Below are 13552 nucleotides of genomic sequence, written 5' to 3'. Positions count from 1 at the left end.
CTGGGACGTGATGAGCGGTTAGCAAACACCTTCAGAAAAATGAAGAAATACAGAGCGGATATCTCTGCTGTGGGTGGAAAGCACACCTGTAGCTTTCTTACCAGTGAGAGAGCAGTGAGATACGTGGAGCCGAACCGAATTCCATTTCACCCCAAAGCCGCTCGTTTGAATTCACCTCAGATCGGAAGGGCCTGAGGATACTACCAGTGGAGAGATGTTGGGTGTCAGAGAGGAAATCTAACTAATTTGGTTTTAAATAGAGCATTAAGCAGGAGGAAGAGTGATATTTACCGACGTCCCTCAGGGTTCAACGCACTGTGCTCAGCACTTGGGAAAGAAAAACCTGAAGAGCTCACACTCTTAGTGGGGAGACGAGCATCCAAATCCCTAGAATGCGCTCATCGAAAGAGACTTCTCAGAGCAGGGGCGACTCAGAAATAATTCAGCACTAGCTGGCTCTTGGGAGTTAACGGAAAGCTCTGGTGATGGGGGGGAGTTACTCAGGGCTAGGAAGAACTACCAAATTAATCGGTCAATCAATGAATTAATCAATCAATGGAATTTATTGGCCCCTCTCAGGGTCGCACCTGGAGAGTTTCCAGTCCTCTACCAGTCTCGGCCGTGGGAGGAAGAGTCAAGCAGAGGTCTACCCAATTCATTCCTAGCTTGGCCAGTGGCTAGCGAGTGGAAGGCAATCTACTACAAGTCAAAACTCACCCGTTCTGGGCAGCACGGAAGAGAGTCGAGGGTGGAGACTCACATTTACTGCACGGAAGGGAGCAATGGTAAACCACTTTGGGATTTTTACCAAGAAACCTCTATGGATACACTACCAGAACAATTGCAGATGAAGAGTGGGGCGTTCTGGGAGAGACGCGTCTGTGATGTCGCTATGGATCGGAAACAACTCAACGGCATGAGAGAAGACAAGGAATTTACTGGGAAGCAGCATGGCCTAGTGGATAAAGCTTGGGCTTGGGAGCCAGAGGCCCTGGGTTCTAATCTCAGTGTCATCACTTTCCTGTTGCGTGAACTTGGGCGAATCAACTTCTCTGTGCCTTGGTTTCCTTACCTGCGATATGAGGATTCAACCTACATAGCCATGACCCTCTGTGGGACAGGGTATGTATCCGGCCTGATTAACTTGTATGTACCCTGATGCTTAGAACAGTGCCGGACACATAGTGAGCGCCTAGCAAATACCTTAAAAAATATTGAGCTCTTTCTGTGTGCAGAGCACTGTACTAAACTCTTGGGAGATTGAGTGCAACAGAGTTGGTAGACGTTCCTTGATTACAATGCGGTTAGAATTTTGAGGGGAAGACAGATAATGTGAATGAATTCATGTGTATCAATCAATGGATCATGTTTATTGAGCACTTTTTGTGGGCAGAACACTGTACTAAGTGCTTGGGGGAGTACGATACAACAATGTGACAGGCATATTCCCTGCCCACAAGGAGCTTACAGTCTAGAGGGGGAGACAAACATTACTACAATGAATAATAAAATACTAGTAAATACCTATTTTATCACAGTTACTCTTAAGATTAGGTAATAGAGTAAGCCTTCCCAAATGGTCATGTTGGCCCGCTTAGCTTTTCTCACACTGGTCTGCCCCATGGCCTGGTACAGTGGCCAACCTGGCCATGCGGCTCCTCCACGTGTCGGCTGTGTGACTTTGGGCAAGCCACCTAACTTCTCAGTGCCTCAGTTACCTCATCTGTAAAACGGGGATTAAGACTGAGCCCCATGTTGGACAACCTGATCCCCGTGTATCCCCCCAGTGCTTAGAACAGTGCTTTGCACATAGTAAGTGATTAACAAATACCAGCATTATGCACGATGAGCAAGAATTCATTCATTCATTCATTCAGTTGTATTTATTTACAAGGTCACACAGCAGACAAGTGGCGGAGCCGGGATTAGAACCCAGGTCCTTCTGATTCCCAGGCCTGTGTTCTAACCACTAGGCCATGCCGCTTCCTTGCAGGCAGGGATCCTCTCTGCCAACATTATTGGTCTCTCGACAGCACCGAATCCAGTGCTCTGCATATAGGAGGTGCTCAATAAATACCACTGTTTGATCAGTGCTTGGCACATAGTAAGCACTTAACAAATACCATCATCACCATCAATGGATTGAGTGGATTAGCTCATATTAATGTCTGCCTCTACCTCTAGACTGAAAACTCATTATGGGCAGGGAACATGACTCCCAGTTCTGTTGTTTTGTACTCTCCCAAGCACTTCGTACAGTGCTGTTCACATAGTAAGCGCTCAATAAATACGATGGATTGATTGATTGGTTAGCTGGCTATTCAGCTAGCCCCGATGTCTTCCTTCACAGAGAAGGGACACTCAGATTCAATGTATTGTGAACCCTTGCCCAGATGAAGGTTGGTAAGCCCACAGACTCTTTTATACTCTGAATTTTCCTCCGGAGCAAGAAAAAGGCAGGAATTTTGTTATTTCCATATGATGTGATTGTATCATATTACATGGTGTAATGACATTTACTGCCAGAATAATGGAATGTACGTTCCTTGTCAAAGCCAGGAAGAAATACACTGATTTGAAGAAGTGAAAGCCATCATTAGTTGATAAAACATTTTCTCCCTGTAATTTTCAACTCAAGCTGATTGGTAGGGAATGATTTACAGCTGCTGATGATGAGGGTGGCCATCTTTCCTCTTAAGGCATTGTTGAAGGGATTTGCCTCCAGTAAATTGGCAGGCTGGGCCATTGTAAAAGCTTCCTTCTCATAGTGTTTTTGGATTATTCACCATATGCTGGTTTATTTTTTACTGCACCATGTATTGTATTTCAGCTTTCACCCACCCACCACTGTATATTGTCCTTCCCAGGAAATATTATAGGATGCTTAGCAAAGCCAATTGTACACTCAGGAGAACAAGCAGCACTTCCAATACAGAAAGCGGTTCAAGGACTTGAAGCAAAGAAAGAGACACAGCTGGTGGAAGCAGGAGAAAGAAAAGATTATTCTTCCTCACGAGTGTCAGAGAGCCTGGAGAAAGATCTCGAGAGAAGGCACTACTGAGAGAGAGCCAGGAATCACCGGGAGAGGGGCGTGGTGGGAATTAGCTAGCAGGGAATCGGAGGGTTCATTCATTCATTCATTCATTCATTCAGTGATGTTTACTGAGCGCTCACTGTGTGCACAACACTGTTCTAAGTGCTTGGGGTTGGAAATCTGTAAGTACAAGAGGAATAGGAGGATTGATAATGGCCTCTGTTGGTTGTGGTGTTTGTTAAGTGCTTACTATGTGCCAGTCACTGGATTAAGCGCTGGGGTGGATACAAGTTAATCGCGTTGGATACAGTCACTGTACCACGTGAGTCTCACAGTCTTAGTCCCCATTTTATAGATGAGAGAACTGAGGGCTCCACCAATTGTCAGCTGTGTGACTTTGGGCAAGTCACTTCACTTCTCTGTGCCTCAGTTACCTCATCTGTAAAATGGGGATTAAGACTGTGAGCCCCCCATGGGACAACCTGATCACCTTATAACCTCCCCAGCGCTTAGAACAGTGCTTTGCACATAGTAAGCGCTTAATAAATGCCATCATTATTATTATTATTCACTTTTCTGTGCCTCTGTTTCCTCAACTGGAAAATGAGGATTCAGTACTTGTTCTCCCTCCTACTTAGACTGTGAGCCCCAGGTGAGACAGTGACTGTGTCCGACCTGATTAACTTGTGTCTAGCCCAGCGCTTAGAACTCAGAAGTAAGTGCTTGACAAATTCCATGAAATAAAAAGGAAAAAAGGACCCAGAAGGCAGGTGGTCTGTTCTCTGCTATTCATTCGTTCAGTCAATCATATTTATTCAGCGCTTACTGTGTGCAGAGCACTGTACTGAGTGCTTGGAAGAGTACACGTGAACAAGAGAACAGACACATTCCCTGGCCCCAATGAATTTACAGACTACAGTGTGAGATGGACATTAATAGAAATAAATGAAATTAAAGATACAGACAAAAATCACAGACTGGAGGCAGTGAGGTGTGTGGTGGGATGGAAGGCAACTGAAAGAGAAAAGGAGAGGAAGAGCTCAGTACAGTGCCTGGCACATAGTAAGCCCTCAACAAATAGGATATCATAGGGCCAGAAAGATGCAAATTAATCGGGTAGGACATAGTCCATGTCCCACATGGGGCTCCATAATCTTAATCCCCATTGTGCAGATCGGATAACTGAGGCACAGAAAAGTGGTGACTTTTTTTAATGGTGTTCTTAATTCTTTATCCTTTGGCACATTCTTACTATGTGCCAGGCACTGTTCTAAGGTCACAAAGCAGACAAGAGACGGGGCCGGAATTCAAACCCATGTCCTTTTGACTCCCAGGGCCGTGCTCTATCCACGAGGTAACTCCGCTTTTCTTTTTATGAAGTTATTTGTGGATAAAATGGTTTATGCTCATTCGAGTCTAGATGTGCGTGCATTTCGGGATATTAGGTGATGGAAACCAAACGGTGCTGCTTATCCGTAAATTTGAAGCCGACGAGGTTTTATATCCAGTTAATGGATCTGATTGTTGGCAGTGTGCCCCGCACATTTCGGTGGAAGAAAATGTGCGGACGTGGTTTGACAACGGTGGGGTGCGAGCTCTCTTTCCTCACGTTTTATGTTGCTGTTCTCTCTGGAAAGGTAAATCATTTCCACGTTAGAAAATAAGTGATTGCTTCTTGTGCTTAATTGATTTTTTCCATCGAAATTACAATGCAGATTTGATTAAAGGAAGCTCGTGTATTACCTATGGATGGCTCACAAGACACATAATGGTACGAAATAGGGACACCCGGCATGTAAATTATCCCATCCCTCTGCCGCAGTGTGTCGAGTGGGGAAATATCCAAGAGTCTTTCCGGCTTCTAAATGCAACGGAAAGCGTCTTTCCCTTCCTAAGAGGCGTCAGGGTGACATCTACTTCAGAGCCATGACCTAATTGGGTGGTTTGAATTCAGAGCAGCCACATGCTTGAGGGAAAGGTGACGACAAGGGCCACTTGGCCCAGGAGCCAAGTCCAGTGGTTCCTCCTGGCTTAATGAAGCCCCTCCGCACCCTCAGCCATGGATGACATCTACTCTACTCCCACAGCAAGTAGGTGGGAAGCAGTAGGACCAAGTGAATAGAGCCCGGGCCCAGGACTTGGAAGATCAATCAATCAATCATATTTATTGAGCACTTACTGTGTGCAGAGCACTGTACTAAGCGCTTGGGAAGCACAGGTTGGCATGGATTCTAATCCTGCCTCTGCCACTTGTCTGCTGTGTCACCTTGGGCAAGTCACTTCCCTTCTCTTGCCCTCAGTTCCCCCATCTGTAAAATGGCGATTAAGACTATGAGCCCCACGTGGGGCAGGGACTGTGTCCATCCCGATTCCTGGTTTTCCTCTCCAACACTTAGGACAGTGTGTGGTATATAGTGCTTAACAAACACTGCAGTTATTTTTATGATTATTATTATTATTATTGTCGTTATTACCCATCCTTTTTGAGGCTGACATTTGAGGACCCATATTCGATATCCATCAATCGATCAATCAGTCATAGTTATCGAGCGCTTCCTGGGTGCTTGGGAAAGTACAGTGCAGCGGAGTTTGTTGACACATTCCCTGCCCAAAAAACCTTACAGTTTAGAAGGAGAAAAAGGCTGCCTCCGAATGGCAGACTCAGGAGGCCGAAAGTCAAGAATTTACACCTCACGTGTTTTTCTATTCCAGATCGATAGCCTGTTTCACCACCCTGCCTCTAAACAGATTGACTTACCTAATTGGAGGGAATATGGGTTGACCATTTGTGGTTTTTGTGTAGACATCAATCAGGGTAATTAAAACGTGATAGCATCTGGATGTTAAAAACACAGACAGAGTGCCTTATTGAGAAGCAGCGAGGCCTAGTGGATAAAGGCCGGACCTGGGAATCAGAAGGTCTTGGGTTCTAATTCCTGCTCCCCTGCTTTTCTGCTGTGTGACGTTGGGCAAGTCACTTCACTTCTCTGTGCCTCCGTTATCTCACCTGCAAAAAGGGGATTAAGACTGTGAGCCCAAAATGGGACAGGGACTGTGTCCAACCTGATTACCTTATATCTATCCCAGAGTTTAGAATAGTGCTTGGTGCATAGTAAGCGCTTAATAAATACCATCATCGTCATCAAATCTGTCTACCCCTCCAGACTTTAAAGTCCTTGTGGGCTGGGATCACGTCTACCAATTCTGGTGAATTGTACTTTCCCAAGTGCTTAGTCCAGGGCTCTGTGCCCAGTAAGCACCTGATAAATACCATTGATCATTTGATCTCCTGGGAATCTCCTAGTTCTAGCCCTGGCTCCACCACTGTCCTGCTGTGTAACCTTGGGCTTGTCATTTAACCTCTCTGGGCCTGAGAGTCCTCACCTGTCAAATGAAGATTCAATATCTGTTGCCCATCCAACTTAGCTTCTCAGCCCCATGTGGGCAGGGACTGAATATGATCCTATTGTCTCATTTCTACTCTGGCGTTCAGCACAACGTTTGACTTGTAGTAAGCTCTTAGTAAGGATCATCCTCGGGTTGTCCCAGTATATTGGAGTTCTTGTCAAGTGCGTCATTTCCAATTAGCCCATCTGGAGTGGAATTCATGGGAAGAGAAGTGATTATTGACCATTTTCCCAAAACCTTTGTGAAGATGCCTTGCTTGGGGAAATATTTAGATGGCATCACACACTGTTGGTGTTTCCAGGAATACAAAGTGTGGTCTTAAGAGCACAGTACATGAGGACTAGTGAATCTCCCAGCTCCTGATGAGTCAGTCAGTCAATCGTATTTACTGAGTGTTTTTACTCTGTGTAGAGCACTGTTCTAAGTGCTTAGGAGAGTACAATATGACAGACATATTCCCTGCCCTCAAGGAACTTTCATTTTATCTTCTCCCACTCCCTTCTGCATCACCCTGACTTGTTCCCTTTGCACATCCCCCTGTCCCGGTCCCACTGCACTTATATACAGTGTGGCTTAGTGGAAAGAACACAGGCCTGGAAGTATTGGTATTGTTTCAGAGGTATTGGGTTCTAATCCCACCTTCGCCACTTGTCAGATGTGTGACTTTGGGCAAGTTACTTCACTTCTCTGTACCTCAGTTACCTCATCTGTAAAACGGGGATTAAGACTGTGAGCCCCACGTGGGGCAACCTGATTACCTTGTATCTTCCCCAGTGATTAGAACAGTGCTTGGCAATCAATCAATCAATCGTATTTATTGAGTGCTTACTGTGTGCAGAGCACTGTACTAAGTGCTTGGGAAGTACAAGTTGACAACATATAGACACAGTCCCTACCCAACAGTGGGCTCACAGTCTAGAAAGTGGGCTCGCACATAGTAAGCATTTAACAAATACCATAATGATAATTATTATATTATTATTATTTATTTCCATTGATGTCTGTCTCCCCCTCTAGATTCTAAGCTCCAGTTGGCAGGGAATGGTCTGTTTATTGTTATACTGTACACTGTACCACAGAATCGAATCCTTTTCTTTGCCTTGGGAGTTCTGGGAAATTCTTTCTTTTGTTTTTGTTTCTTTTTCCCCAGTTGATTTCAACCAAGTACCAAGGAAATAAGAAATCCCTGGCTTCCTGTTTATTTGTTTCCTAAGAGAACGTTCTCTATGAGAGAGGAACAATGTTCATGATTTGGAATGGCTCAGTACAGTTATACTGTAGACTGTACAAGCGCTTAGTACACTCATCTGTATACAGCAAGCACTCAGTAAATATGACTGATTGACTGGTTTATGGTTTAGAGGGGGAGACGGATATTAATATAAATAAAGAAATTATGCATATATACATAAATGCTGGTTTTCACCTACGGGATCAATAGTGAAACCAGAATAATAACCGACTCACCTCAGAGGCCAAATATCAGAAAAGCCTCACCTCATAAATGCCCTAATTATTATCATTCTTATTACTTTCTAAGTGACCAAGCAGCCTCAGAAATGAAGGGTTTGCACAATTGCCACTGTGAACTATTATCCTGAGGGCATCGCTCCAACCCTGGCAGGTTTCCCAGGTTGCCAATTTTCCTTCTGTAGGGACCTTAGAGTCGATGATCCAAAAGTAAGTTGGCTTTTGGAGTTTGGATAACGGCATAAGCCCCTATATGAGTAGTGAGGAAGGTTGGCTTTCATTTCCACTGCCTCTCACGGTTCTGCATTTCACTCGCCCAAGGGGAAGGTTTGGGTGACCAATCACCACAGGATCGAATCCTTTTCTTTGCCTTGGGAGTTCTGGGAAATTCTTTCTTTTGTTTTCATTTTTTTTTCGCCAATTGATTTCAACCAAGTACCAATGAAATAAGAAATCCCTGACTTCCTGTTTATTTGTTTCCTAAGAGAATGTTCTTTATGAGAGAGGAACAGTGTTCGTAATTTGGAATGGCTCAGTAATTTTTGCCAGAGCTCATGTGGCCAAGCTTTAGGAGCCAGTTGTGGTGGAAAGAGATTGTCAGAATGTTCCCTCCCAGGTAAATCAGTTGGTGGCATTTAATGCATGCAGAGCACTGTGCTAAGCAAATGCTTGTAGAGCAAAGCTGGGAGATACTTTCCCTGCCCAAGACGAACTTACAGTCTAGAGGAGGAGACAGACATAAAGGAATTATGGATATAGACAGAAGTGCTGTGGGGCTGAGGGAAGGGTGAATAAAGGGAGAAAATCACAGGGTGATGCAGAAGGAATAGGAGAAGAAGAAACAAAGGAGAAGGCATCTTGGCTAACTCCCACTCATTCCTCCTAATGGCTTTGCTTTCCAGAAATATCAGGTCAGCTGAGGATGAGTCTGTGCCCGGTGCTCGGATCGTTGGCCACTGGCATCAACCGGTCCCCCGGGAAGCTGTCCTTCGTTGACCCTTTGGAGTCTCTTTGGGATAGTCGTGACCCTCTAGGGCCGGGAGGGGAGGAGAACCTCAGAAGGAGCCAGTTGCCATCTGACTTTTCCCTAGAAACCAACCCATTTGACGTCTTCCCCATAATACCTTTTAGCCAACGTTGCTCCGAGCTCTCCTCTAATGGAATTTGCTTAAAAGTAGAGCAGGCTGGGGAACCTTGGCAGAATAAAGTGGCATATGGTAAAGCAGTTGTGATTTATTGGCCCCAGCTCGCATGCGTGGGGAGGGGGCGGGGAGGGAGCCACAGGCTTTCAGACTGGTGAACTGCATCATTTTATTCAGTCTTAGAATGGTGTTTGGGTTCCCCACCTAATTTGGTTTGAAGGAGATTTTGTTTCTCATTTGGCAATTTTTAGAGAGTAGGCTTTGTGGGCTGGGATGAAGGGGGGCAATTGGCAGGTGCACTTTCTGCCGGCCGACCACCGATTTAATGACAGGACACCCAGAACTTTCTTCTCAAGGACTTGGCTGGGGGTTGTGACACCCACTCATGTATGGAGAAGCAGCATAGCCTAGTGGCTAGAGCCCGGGCTTGGGAGTCAAAAGGACCTGGGTTCTAATCCCGGGTCCACCACTTGTCTGCTGGGTGACCTTAGGCAAGTCACTTCTTTATTCTGGGACTCAGGTACCTCATCTGTAAAATGGGGATTAAGACAGTCAGCCCTACGTGGGACACAGACCGTGTCCAACCCAGTTACCTTGTAACTACTCCGCACAGTAAGTCCTTATCCAATACCATGAGATTGTAAGCTCCTTGTGAGCAGGGAAATTGTCTACCAACTCTGTTGTATTGTACTCTCCTAAGCGCTCAGTGCATTGCTCTGCACAAAGTGAGTGTTCAGTAGATACAATTGAGTGACTGATTGAGTGGTATAGACAGAGCTGCTAGTGAGACAGTTGCCTCAGGACACTCCATCAGGGTCCTGGAAGGGAATTGCAGGGCCTGGGGCAGTGAGGATCAGGGGTCCGTCCCCGCCCCTCCCTCCGGCCCCCACCCCCATCAAGCAGTCCTGTAAATTAAGGGTTCCAGGCAGACTTTCTTTTTCTTTTTTTATGGTATTTGGGAACGGAGGCACAGAGAAGTTAAGTGACTTACCCAGAGTCACACAGCTGATGATTGGCGGAGCTGGTATTTGAACCCATGACTTCTGACTCCAAAGCCCGAGCTCTTTCCATTGAGCCACGCTGCTTCTCGTGCTTCTCTGGATGGAGAGGAAAGGGTGGATTTGAGCAGTGCTGTGATTGTGGAACCCAAAGGATTTGGTGACAGATTCAATATGTGCCTTGAACAAGAGAGATGAGTTGAGGAGAATGCCAAGGTTACGGGCTTGTGAATTAGGGAGGATAGCGCTATCCTCTACAGTGACGGGAAAGGCAGGGGGAAGACAGGGTTTGGGTGGGAAGATGAGGAGTTCTGTTTTGGACATATCCATTTGAAGCGTCAGTGGGACATCCAAGGAGAGGTGTTCTGAAGGCAGAAGGAAATGCGAGGGAGGGAGGAAGGAGGTCAGTGCCGGAGAAGCAGATTCGGGAATCATCTAAATAGAGGTGATGGTTGAAGCTGTGGGAGTGAATGATTTCTCAAAGGATGTGGGTTTAGATTCAGGGATGGGACAGTGGGCGGATCACCACTCCTAGTTGGTTGCCAGAATGTTACTCATCTCTCAGCCCTTAAAACACCTGGGCGTGGAAATCTTAAATGAACAGCCAATGCATCACCTGCCGACTGTATTTTTCTTGTATGTATATTCATTTAATGTTCTTAATGGGGCCATTTTCCCCTGCAATATATCATTCTTTTATGCCTTAATTAAACAAGTACATTAATGCCTCCAGGGACCTTTCCCCCTTGTCGTCAGAAATGTATCGAAATGTAGAAAATGGTAAAATAATGAGTAGCTAAGTGGCTGGCTTTGTGTTTCACTAATTTCGAGTTTTGGATTGTCAGTCACATTTCACATGGGCACCTCACTGATGAGTAAAATTCCTGGGCCCAGGAATACCTCCTTACACATTTCATTTTACTTCCTGCCCCATGACTCTTACAAGCTTTCTGGAAAAGCATTGTGTGCTACTGGTATTTTAGACCTTTGGTTTCTCTTTTTTTTATTATTCCATTGAAGCAGAAGCTCTGTCAAGTACCAGTAGAGAAACGAGAGAGAGATTCAGGCTGACAATAGCTATGAATGGAACAACAGTGATAATACATGATATGAAACTGACCCCTGGGGTTGGCGGGTGGTTGGAAGGTGAAAAATCAAATCGTCTTTGATCCTGATCAGATTTTTGGACCAGTGCCAAGCCCTCTTTTTCCTCTCCCTTTCATTTCGGGGTTTGCTACAATGGGGATCAATCAGTCACTGAGTCACGTGTGTTTATTGAGCACCTATGGTGGGCAGAGCACTGTACTAAGGCCTTGGAAGAACAGCAAGGGGTAATGGAAGAGTGCAAGCATGGAAGCCAGTGGATCTGGATTCAAGCCTGGGCTCTGCCACCAGGTTGCTGTGTGACCTTGGACAAGTCACTTAACCTCTCGGTTTCCCTTACCCGGTGAATGGTGATCATAACACCTCTTTTCTCTCCCCTACTTCACGGGGTTGTTTTGAAGGTGAAAATGAGATGTGACGTGAGAGTGATTTGGGCGTAGAGGTGCTCTACAAAAACTAAGGTCTTAAAGGTGTTATTACAATAAAGTAAAATTAGTCCTGTCTTCTGGGAGCTTACAGTCTAGCAGGGGAGACGGACACCAAAGATTTTACGAAAAGAAGAGGTAAAAGGAGAGATGACCAAATAGTTGTCTGCATACATAGTCATCCTATGCATTTGGAGAAGACATTTATGCTTATTACTAAGTGGTGAAAATCACGAATGAGTGTGTGTGTGTGTGTGTGTGTGTGTGTGTGTGAGAGAGAGAGAGAGAGAGAGAAAGAAAGAGAGGGAGAGAGAGAGAGAGAGAGAGCGAGAGAGAGAGAGAGAGAAAAGGCCAATGTGGGACCCTTATTACCAGCCCCATAGTATAAACAGTAAGGTTGTCCTTTACAGTGTCACGTTTATTGTTTGCACTATTTTCTCCTTTGCTTCCCTGTTATTTGTTTCTTGGGTAGTGATTACTGGAAAAGAACCACTCCCTCTTCTCTTTACTTTTTTTAAAGGTATTCGTGAAACGCTTACTACGTGCCAGGCAGTGCTTTGGCACGCACCTAACAAGTACCACAATTATTATTATTACTAATTATTGCTAATAATAATTAGAATAATTGAGAAGCAGCGTGGCTCAGTGGAAAGAGCACTAGCTTTGGAGTCAGAGGTCACGGGTTCAAATCCCGCCTCCACCAATTGTCAGCTGTGTGACTTTGGGCAAGTCACTTAACATCTCTCCGCCTCAGTTACCTCTTTGTGAAATGGGGATGAAGACTGTGAGCCCCCCGTGGGACAACCTGATCACCTTCTAACCTCCCCAGCGCTTAAAACAGTGCTTTGCACATAGTAAGCGCTTAATAAATGCCATCATTATTATTATTATCATTATTATTATTATTATTTGATAGATGAGGTAACTGAGGGACAGAGAAGTGAAGTGACTCACCCAAAACAAATAGAGCTGTGCTTTAGAACAAGAATGAGTGAACATTATTGTCTTTAATGGTGCTTAGCTTAGAATTTTTTTTTCTCCTCAAGGAGAACAGTAGATAAACCATGTTACCTATAATAGGATTCAGTTGAATGGTAATACAGTGGAGTGTATGGCAAATCAAGATGGTCTTTAAATTAGAATTAAATGCATCTAATTAACAACTATTACTATACTTAATTTGGGGCAGTTTTTGAGTTAACGGGCAATCATTTACTTCAGCATTTTCAGAGAAATTTCAGAGTGAATGGAAATCAGAAAGTAGCCATCAATGCTTTATATACTCCAGAGTCTGGACAATTCCCGAGTCTCCTCGCCCCTTCAAACCAGAGTAGAATAAAGGAAATGGTTTCCGAAGGCCCAGGATCCACGATAATTTGTGGAAGTGTCTTCTTTATCACCTATTCATTTGAATGCAGGCTACAGGGAGAAACCTGCTCTTAAATTTTCATAAATGAAAGCTTTCCTTAGTGATTTCCAACCATTCCCAAACCGAACGTTTTTGCTTCTTTTTCAAAGGATGCTGTCAGAGGGGGAATCCGATTAGCCAAACAGTACAGATGGGTTGACGATTCGTCGGTGGAAAGCAGCAATTTGCGAGCCGATCATTAGTATTGGGTGCTCTCCAGTACGACTTTATGAATATCCGCTCAGAATTTGGCAGGAATCTGTGCACTGGTGGCCGTCCAACCCTAATTTTTCTATGCAGGCACATGTTTTACGCATTAAGCAAGCACCACCCTGCGTCAACCGCATCTCCATTTTAGGGGCTAGAGGTGCAAACTGCGTGTTGGGTTGCCTGATTTTATTCCATCTATCACAGCTTTTTACTGAGCACCTACTGTGTGCAGAGCCCTGGGCTAAGCATTTGGGAGAGTACAATGGAGTTAGTAGACATGATAATTGCCCTTGAGAAGCTTACTATCTAGCAGGGGAGGCAGGCACTAATTTAGAGATAGGAGGGAGAGATGC

The 13552-nt window shown here is 44.9% G+C and overlaps 1 protein-coding gene and 1 non-coding gene across 22 annotated transcripts in view; both read left to right on the top strand.

The window, feature by feature from the left end:
* NRXN1 (neurexin 1) overlaps positions 1–13552 on the top strand; it is a 683270-nt gene that overhangs the window by 168383 nt on the left and 501335 nt on the right. The window lies entirely within an intron of this gene.
* On the top strand, positions 570–707 carry LOC119932663. The gene has a single exon (XR_005452405.1). It is a non-coding gene; the product is annotated as a small nucleolar RNA SNORA7 (small nucleolar RNA).

Source organism: Tachyglossus aculeatus, chromosome 9 (assembly GCF_015852505.1).
Source record: "Tachyglossus aculeatus isolate mTacAcu1 chromosome 9, mTacAcu1.pri, whole genome shotgun sequence".
In the NCBI taxonomy this organism is placed as follows: domain Eukaryota; kingdom Metazoa; phylum Chordata; class Mammalia; order Monotremata; family Tachyglossidae; genus Tachyglossus; species Tachyglossus aculeatus.
Note: the sequence above shows the minus strand (reverse complement) of the source record. Positions and strands in the feature narration are given on the sequence as shown.